Genomic DNA, 6,602 nt, shown 5'->3' on the forward strand with positions numbered 1-6,602 from the left:
TCAACTCGCAGAATTCACCAACTGGTTGGGGTATTCTGGGAGTTGAAGACCAAAACTGAACTAACTAAATGACCTATGTGATTCTAGGAAGGGAGGTACCTTTGTACTAATATTCCAGACTGTCTACATTTCCTGCGTCGGATGAGGAGAGCACATCTTTTTCCTTCTGTCTTGGCCAGTTTTTACTGAGGCACGACTGAGAGCATTTTAACAAACAGCATCTTAACACCCTGATTCACTGGCCATTGTTTTGGGAGATCTAAACAAGGCAAACTTAAGGAAAGAGCTACCAAAATACTTTCAGCATGTCAATTGTCCCACCAGAGGCAAGAATACTCTAGACCATTGCTACACAACACTAAAATATGCTTATCGGTCTTTACCATGTGCAGCTGTAGGACACTCTGATCATTGCATGATTCACCTTGTACCTGCTTACAGGCAAAGACTTAAAACCACAAAACCAATAATTAAATCAGTGAAGACCTGAACAGAGGAGGCAAAATTAAAGCTGCAGGCATGTTTTGACTGCACTGATTGGAATATTTTTGAAGATACCTCTGCAGACCTGGATGAACTCACAGATATTGTACCATCATATGTCAGCTTCTGTGAAGACCTATGTGTACCTACAAGGAACTTGCGAATATACAGTAACAACAAACCTTGGTTCACACCTAAACTTAAGCAGCTACAACATTCCAAAGAGGAAGCCTACAAAAAGGTGATAAAATGCTGTACAATCAGGCCAGAAGTGCACTAACAAGGGAGATCAGAGCAGCAAAAAGAAGCTACTCTGAAAAGCTAAAGAATCAGTTTTCAGCAAATGAACCAGCAAACTTGTGGAAAACTCTTAAAAATATCACCGGCTATGGCAAACCTCCTTCCCAGGCTGAAGGTAATCAACAACTGGCAGATGACCTGAATGAGTTTTACTGCAGGTTTGAAAGGAAACTACAGCCACCTATCTCCACAACCCCCATCTCAGACACACCAACAACAGCCAAGCCTCCTACAACTGACCCCATTTCATTGGGTTCACAACCTCTAGTGATCACAGAAAAGGAAGTGCAGGACCTATTTCATAGACAAAAGCCAGGAAAAGCTCCAGGCCCAGACAAGATAACTCCTTCTTGCTTAAAAGTCTGTGCTGACCAATTGGCCCCCATCTTCACCCATATTTTCAATAAATCACTAGAGATGTGCTATGTTCCTTCTTGCTTCAAACGCTCTACCATCATCCCAGTGCCGAAGAAGCCCACCATCAAGGAACTGAATGACTACAGACCAGTTGCTTTAACATCTGTAGTCATGAAAACCTTTGAAAGGCTAGTGCTTTCCTACTTGAAAACCATCACGGATCCGCTGTTAGACGCCTTGCAATTTGCATACCGAGCAAATAGACCAACAGATGATGCTGTTAATATGGCTCTGCACTACATCCTACAACATCTTGAGTCTCCAAAGACCTATGCAAGGGTCCTTTTTGTAGACTTTAGTTCAGCATTCAATACCATCATTCCAGACATTCTTCTAACTAAGCTAAACCAGCTACAGGTACCGGAACAGACTTGTAAGTGGATCACAAGCTTCCTAAAAAACAGAAAGCAGCAGGTGAAGCTAAGCAAGATCAAATCAAATACCTGTACAATTAGCACAGGGCCCCCCCAAGGCTGTGTGCTCTCCCCACTTCTCTTCTCTCTGTATACCAATGACTGCATCTCCAACGATCCATCTGTTAAGCTACTGAAGTTTGCAGATGACACAACAGTGATTGGTCTCATTCGAGACAATGACGAATCCGCATATAGACGAGAGGTTGAACAACTAGCCTTGTGGTGCAACCAAAACAATCTGGAACTGAACACACTCAAAACCGTAGAAATGGTGGTAGACTTTAGGAGAAACCCTTCCATACTTCCACCTCTCACAATACTTGACAACACAGTATCAACAGTAGAAACCTTCAAATTTCTGGGTTCTATCATATCGCAAGATCTCAAATGGACAGCTAACATCAAAAACATCATTAAAAAGGACAACAAAGAATGTTCTTTCTGCGCCAACTCAGTAAGCTCAAACTGCCCAAGGAGCTGCTGATTCAGTTCTACAGAGGAATTATTGAGTCTGTCATTTGCACCTCTATAACTGTCTGGTTCGGTTCTGCAACCCAACAAGAAAAACACAGACTTCAGAGGATAATTAGAACTGCAGAAAAAATAATTGCTACCAACCTGCCTTCCATTGAGGACGTATACTGCCTAATCAAGAAGAGGGCGTGAAAATATTTACAGACCCTCGCATCCTGGACATAAACTGTTTCAACTCCTACCCTCAAAGCGCTATAGAGCACTGCATACCAGAACAACTAGACACAAGAACAGTTTTTTCGAAGGCCATCACTCTGCTAAACAAATAATTCCTGGCTCAGTGGCCGCGGTGTGGATTCGGCCTGGTTCCAGCTGGCGTGAATCCGCCCGCCGTCATCGGTAGGCCCGCCAGTTCCATCGGCGCCAGTTCCATCGGCGCCAGTTCCATCGGTGCTGGTTGCGCCCGGGCCTTGTGGACTGCGACGCCTGTGGCGCCCTGTATCTGGCAGTTCCACCGGTGATGGGCGTGGTGAGGCCTCGGTGGGAGAGGAGGCCGGAGCCGTGGCTGAGGTTTGTCCCCTCTTCTGGCCTGTTACATCGCATTTTACATCGCGTGTCATCAAATGGCCCCTTGTGGCCTGGCTTGTTCCATCGTATTTTCCACCTTCCCCCCCCATACCGGACTTTGGGTCACCTAAACTGGGTGGTCATGCATGTTCATCCGCGGGTCTTGGACTGGATTGGACTAGTTTGGACTGGTCTATGGACTTTGACAGACCGATAGCCATTTCTACTTGATCAAGAGCTATTGTAGAACTGTTTTCCATAGGCTCACTATGGAGACTGCCGGCCTGTCTGTTCCTGCTTTGTCATCGTTATCTGGTTCCTGCTCCATCTGTCCTCCTACCAACTGGACAATCCGCTGGAAGATTCACCATTTTATTACTCTGGGATTTTACCATCTTAGCATCCCTCGCCGATTCGCACTTTTCTATGCGCTACACTGTACATGAACTCTGCGCTATGAGGTGCCCCTCACCGCAGGAATGGCCCATCGCTACCAAGGGCGGCCTCAATGACGGGTCTTGGGACCCACAGAGGTGGCAGAGAAGAAAGAGCCTTTGGGGTTTTAGACAGGGTATTTTAAGGGGTGGAGGGTTAGGGCGGTGATGGGGGTAGCTGCCGTCGAGGGAAACCAGTTCCAGCGCATGCTCGTGGCGACTATCAAATGGGTTCGGAGGTTATGGGGGGAGGTGTTCCTTTGTGAGGGTGAGTCCATCTGCACGGTAAGTGGAGGGGCAGATATGGCGGAAGGGGGATCGACGATAGGGGTCACGCTCGATGTATGCAGGCGATCGCGTGCCCCGATCCTGACTTTTCCTGCCCCCGGATGGTCAAGACCTCAGAGCCTGGGCCTTCGCCTGATGTTATGCAACGCACGGTCCGTGGTTAACAAGGCCCCTAATACATGATCTGATTCAGGGGTGCGGATATTACAGGCGCACGGAGACCTGGTTGGGCACTGAAGGGGTGTGCCCTGGTTGAGAGATGTGCCCACCGGGTTTCCGGCATTCCATCAGCCGAGGGCCCAGGGTAGGTGAGGGTGGCGTTGTTATTAAAGAGAGTCTAGAGCCGAGGGAGACCACTGTACCTCAGATTGCCGGGTGTGAATCCTCTTGTGAGGTGGGGTCATAGATGTCAGATGGGACTGGCTCCTTGCTGCGTGACAGCTGCCTGCCCGAGCTCCTGGAGGTGCTTGCGGGTGAGGAGACCCCAGACTTTTAGTCATGGGGACTTTAACTGCCATCTGCCGTCGTCACATAGTAGCTCGGGAGTTCTTGGCTTCCATGACGGCCTTGGACCTGACTCAAGTAGTGGATGGCCCCACTCACATCGGGGAGGCACACTGGACCTGATTTTGTCTCTGGTCAGTGGTTGAGGATCTGGACTTAAAGGAGATATAGTCAGAACCTTTGTCATGGTCAGATCACTCTCTCCTTCGCCTGGACTTTCTGACCGCCACCCAACACCGCAGGGAGACGGAACCATTACGGTGGTACCGCCCCAGGCGCCTGATGGACCCAGAGAGGTTCCGGACGGAGCTTGGGCCACTTCCTGAGGGTCTGGCTCACGGCACGGCAGAGGAACTAGCTGCAGCCTGGGAACGGGCTGCGGCTGGGGCTTTAGACCGCGTCGTGCCTCTGCGGCCTCTGACCCGGCGCAGATCCCAACCGGCTCCTTGGTTCTCCGAGGAGCTGAGGGGGATGAAACGCCGGAGAAGACGCCTAGAAGGTTCTTGGAGGTCCAGCCGCCCAGAGGTTGATCGACACTAGTTAGATCCTATACTAGACCTACCTAGTGGCACTGAGGGAAGCGAGGCGCTCACGCCTCCTCATTGCGCCGGCAGATAACCGCCCAGCTGCCCTGTTTGGGTGACCCGCCCCTCCTTCACCAGGGGAGGGATGACCTGCAGGGACGTGCTGAGGAGTTTAACGGATATCTATACGATAAAATCGTTCAGCTGAGGGACGGTCTAGACCAAGATTGTGGCGATTCGGACGGGGCATCTGAGGGCGGTCTTGGTGATGTTGTCTGGGATGAGTTTGACCCTGTGACTCCCGAGGACATGGACAGGTTGCTGGGTAGATTGAATGCCACCACGTGTTTACTGGACCCGTGCCCCTCCTGGCTGGTGCTGGCCACTCAGGAGGTGACACGAGGCTGGCTCCAGTGGGTTACGAGCTTCCTTGTTGGAGGAGTCTTTCCGGCCGCCTTGAAAGAGGCGGTGGTGAGGCCCCTCCTCAAGAAGCCTTCCTGACCGGGCTGTTTTAGGTAATTACCGTCCGGTCTCCAACCTTTGCTTCGCGGCGAAGGTTGTAGAGAGTATGGTGGCATATCAGTTTCCCCTGCACCTGGAGGAAACTGTCTATCTGGACCCGTTCCAGTCCGGCTTCCGACCCGGTTACAGCACTGAGACGGCTTTGGTCGCATCGGTGGATGATCTCTGAAGGGCCAGGGATAGGGGTTGTTCCTCTGCCCTGGTCCTCTCAGCGGCTTTCGATACCATCGACCATGGTATCCTGCTGCTGTTGAGGGATTGGGAGTGAGGCACCGTTTATCGGTGGTTCTCCTCCATCTCTCCGACCGGTCGCAGACGGTGAAGACGGGGCAGAGGTCGACCCGGGCGCCTCACTTGTGGGTGCCGCAGGGGTCATTCTCGCCTTCTGTTCAACATCTATATGAAGCCGCTGGGTGAGATCATCAGTGGCTTCGTGTGAGGTACCAGCTGTACGCTGATGACACCCAGCTGTATTTTCCACACCGGCCACCCCAATGAAGCTATCAAGTGCTGTCCCGGTGTTTGGAAGCCGTACGGGTCTGGATGGGGAGAAACAGGCTCAAGCTCAAGGCTATGGATGCCGGCATCCCGGTACAGTCAGCTGAGTCCACGGCTGAAGCAGTCATTAGCCCCGATGGAGAGTGCGCAACTTGGGTGTTCTCCTGGATGAACGGCTGTCTTTGAAGACCACCTCCAGGAGAGCTTTCCACCAGTTCGCCTGGTGCGCCAGTTAGGGATGCCTTGTGCACAGTCACACACCCTTGTGACGCTCGTCTGGACTACTGCAATGCTCTCTATGGGGCTCCTTGAGGGGCATCCGGAGGCTACAGTTAGTCCAGAATGCAGCTGCGTGGGTGATAGAGGGCCTCGTGGCTCCCAGTGACACCTATCCTGCGCAGGCTGCACTGGCTACCTGTGGCCTTCCGCTTCAAGGTGTTGGTGAACGTCTTCAAAGCGCTCTATGGCATAGGGCCGGGCTATTTACGGGACCACCTGCTGCTGCAGAATACCTCTCACCGACCGTGCGCTCACAGAGAGGGACTCCTCAGGGTGCCATCGGCGCGACAGTGTCGTCTGGCGGCGCCCAGGAAGGAGCTTTCTCTGTGGGGCTCCGCCCTCTGGGCGAACTTCCCCAGGACTCCGTCAACTTCTGGACCTCCGAACCTTTCGCCGCGAGCTTAAAACTCACTTATTCATCTGCGCTGGACTGGGTTAGTTTTTAAATCTATGGGTTTTTAATGGGTTTTTATCCTAAATTTTTAACTTTAGCCAATTTAATAAGTTTTTTAATTGTATTTTAATTGTATTTATAGTGTATTGTGTATTTTTTATCTGGCTGTGAACCGCCCTGAGTCCTTCGGGAGAAGGGCGGTATAAAAATTTAAATAATAAATTTAAATAATAATAAAATAAACTTGTTGCTGGCAATCCTTATGATTTATATTGATATACTGACCAGCAATTGTGTTGTAAATGTTGTACCTTGATGAACGTATCTTTTCTTTTGTGTACACTGAGAGCATATGGACCAATACAAATTCCTTGTGTGTCCAATCACACTTGGCCAATAAAAAAATTCTATTCTCTATTCTATTCTATTCTATTCTATTCTATTCTATTCTATTCTATTCTATTCTATTCTATTCTATTCTCAGTGGTGAAATCCAATTTTT

Source organism: Ahaetulla prasina, chromosome 2 (genome assembly GCF_028640845.1).
Source record: "Ahaetulla prasina isolate Xishuangbanna chromosome 2, ASM2864084v1, whole genome shotgun sequence".
Lineage (NCBI taxonomy): Eukaryota > Metazoa > Chordata > Lepidosauria > Squamata > Colubridae > Ahaetulla > Ahaetulla prasina.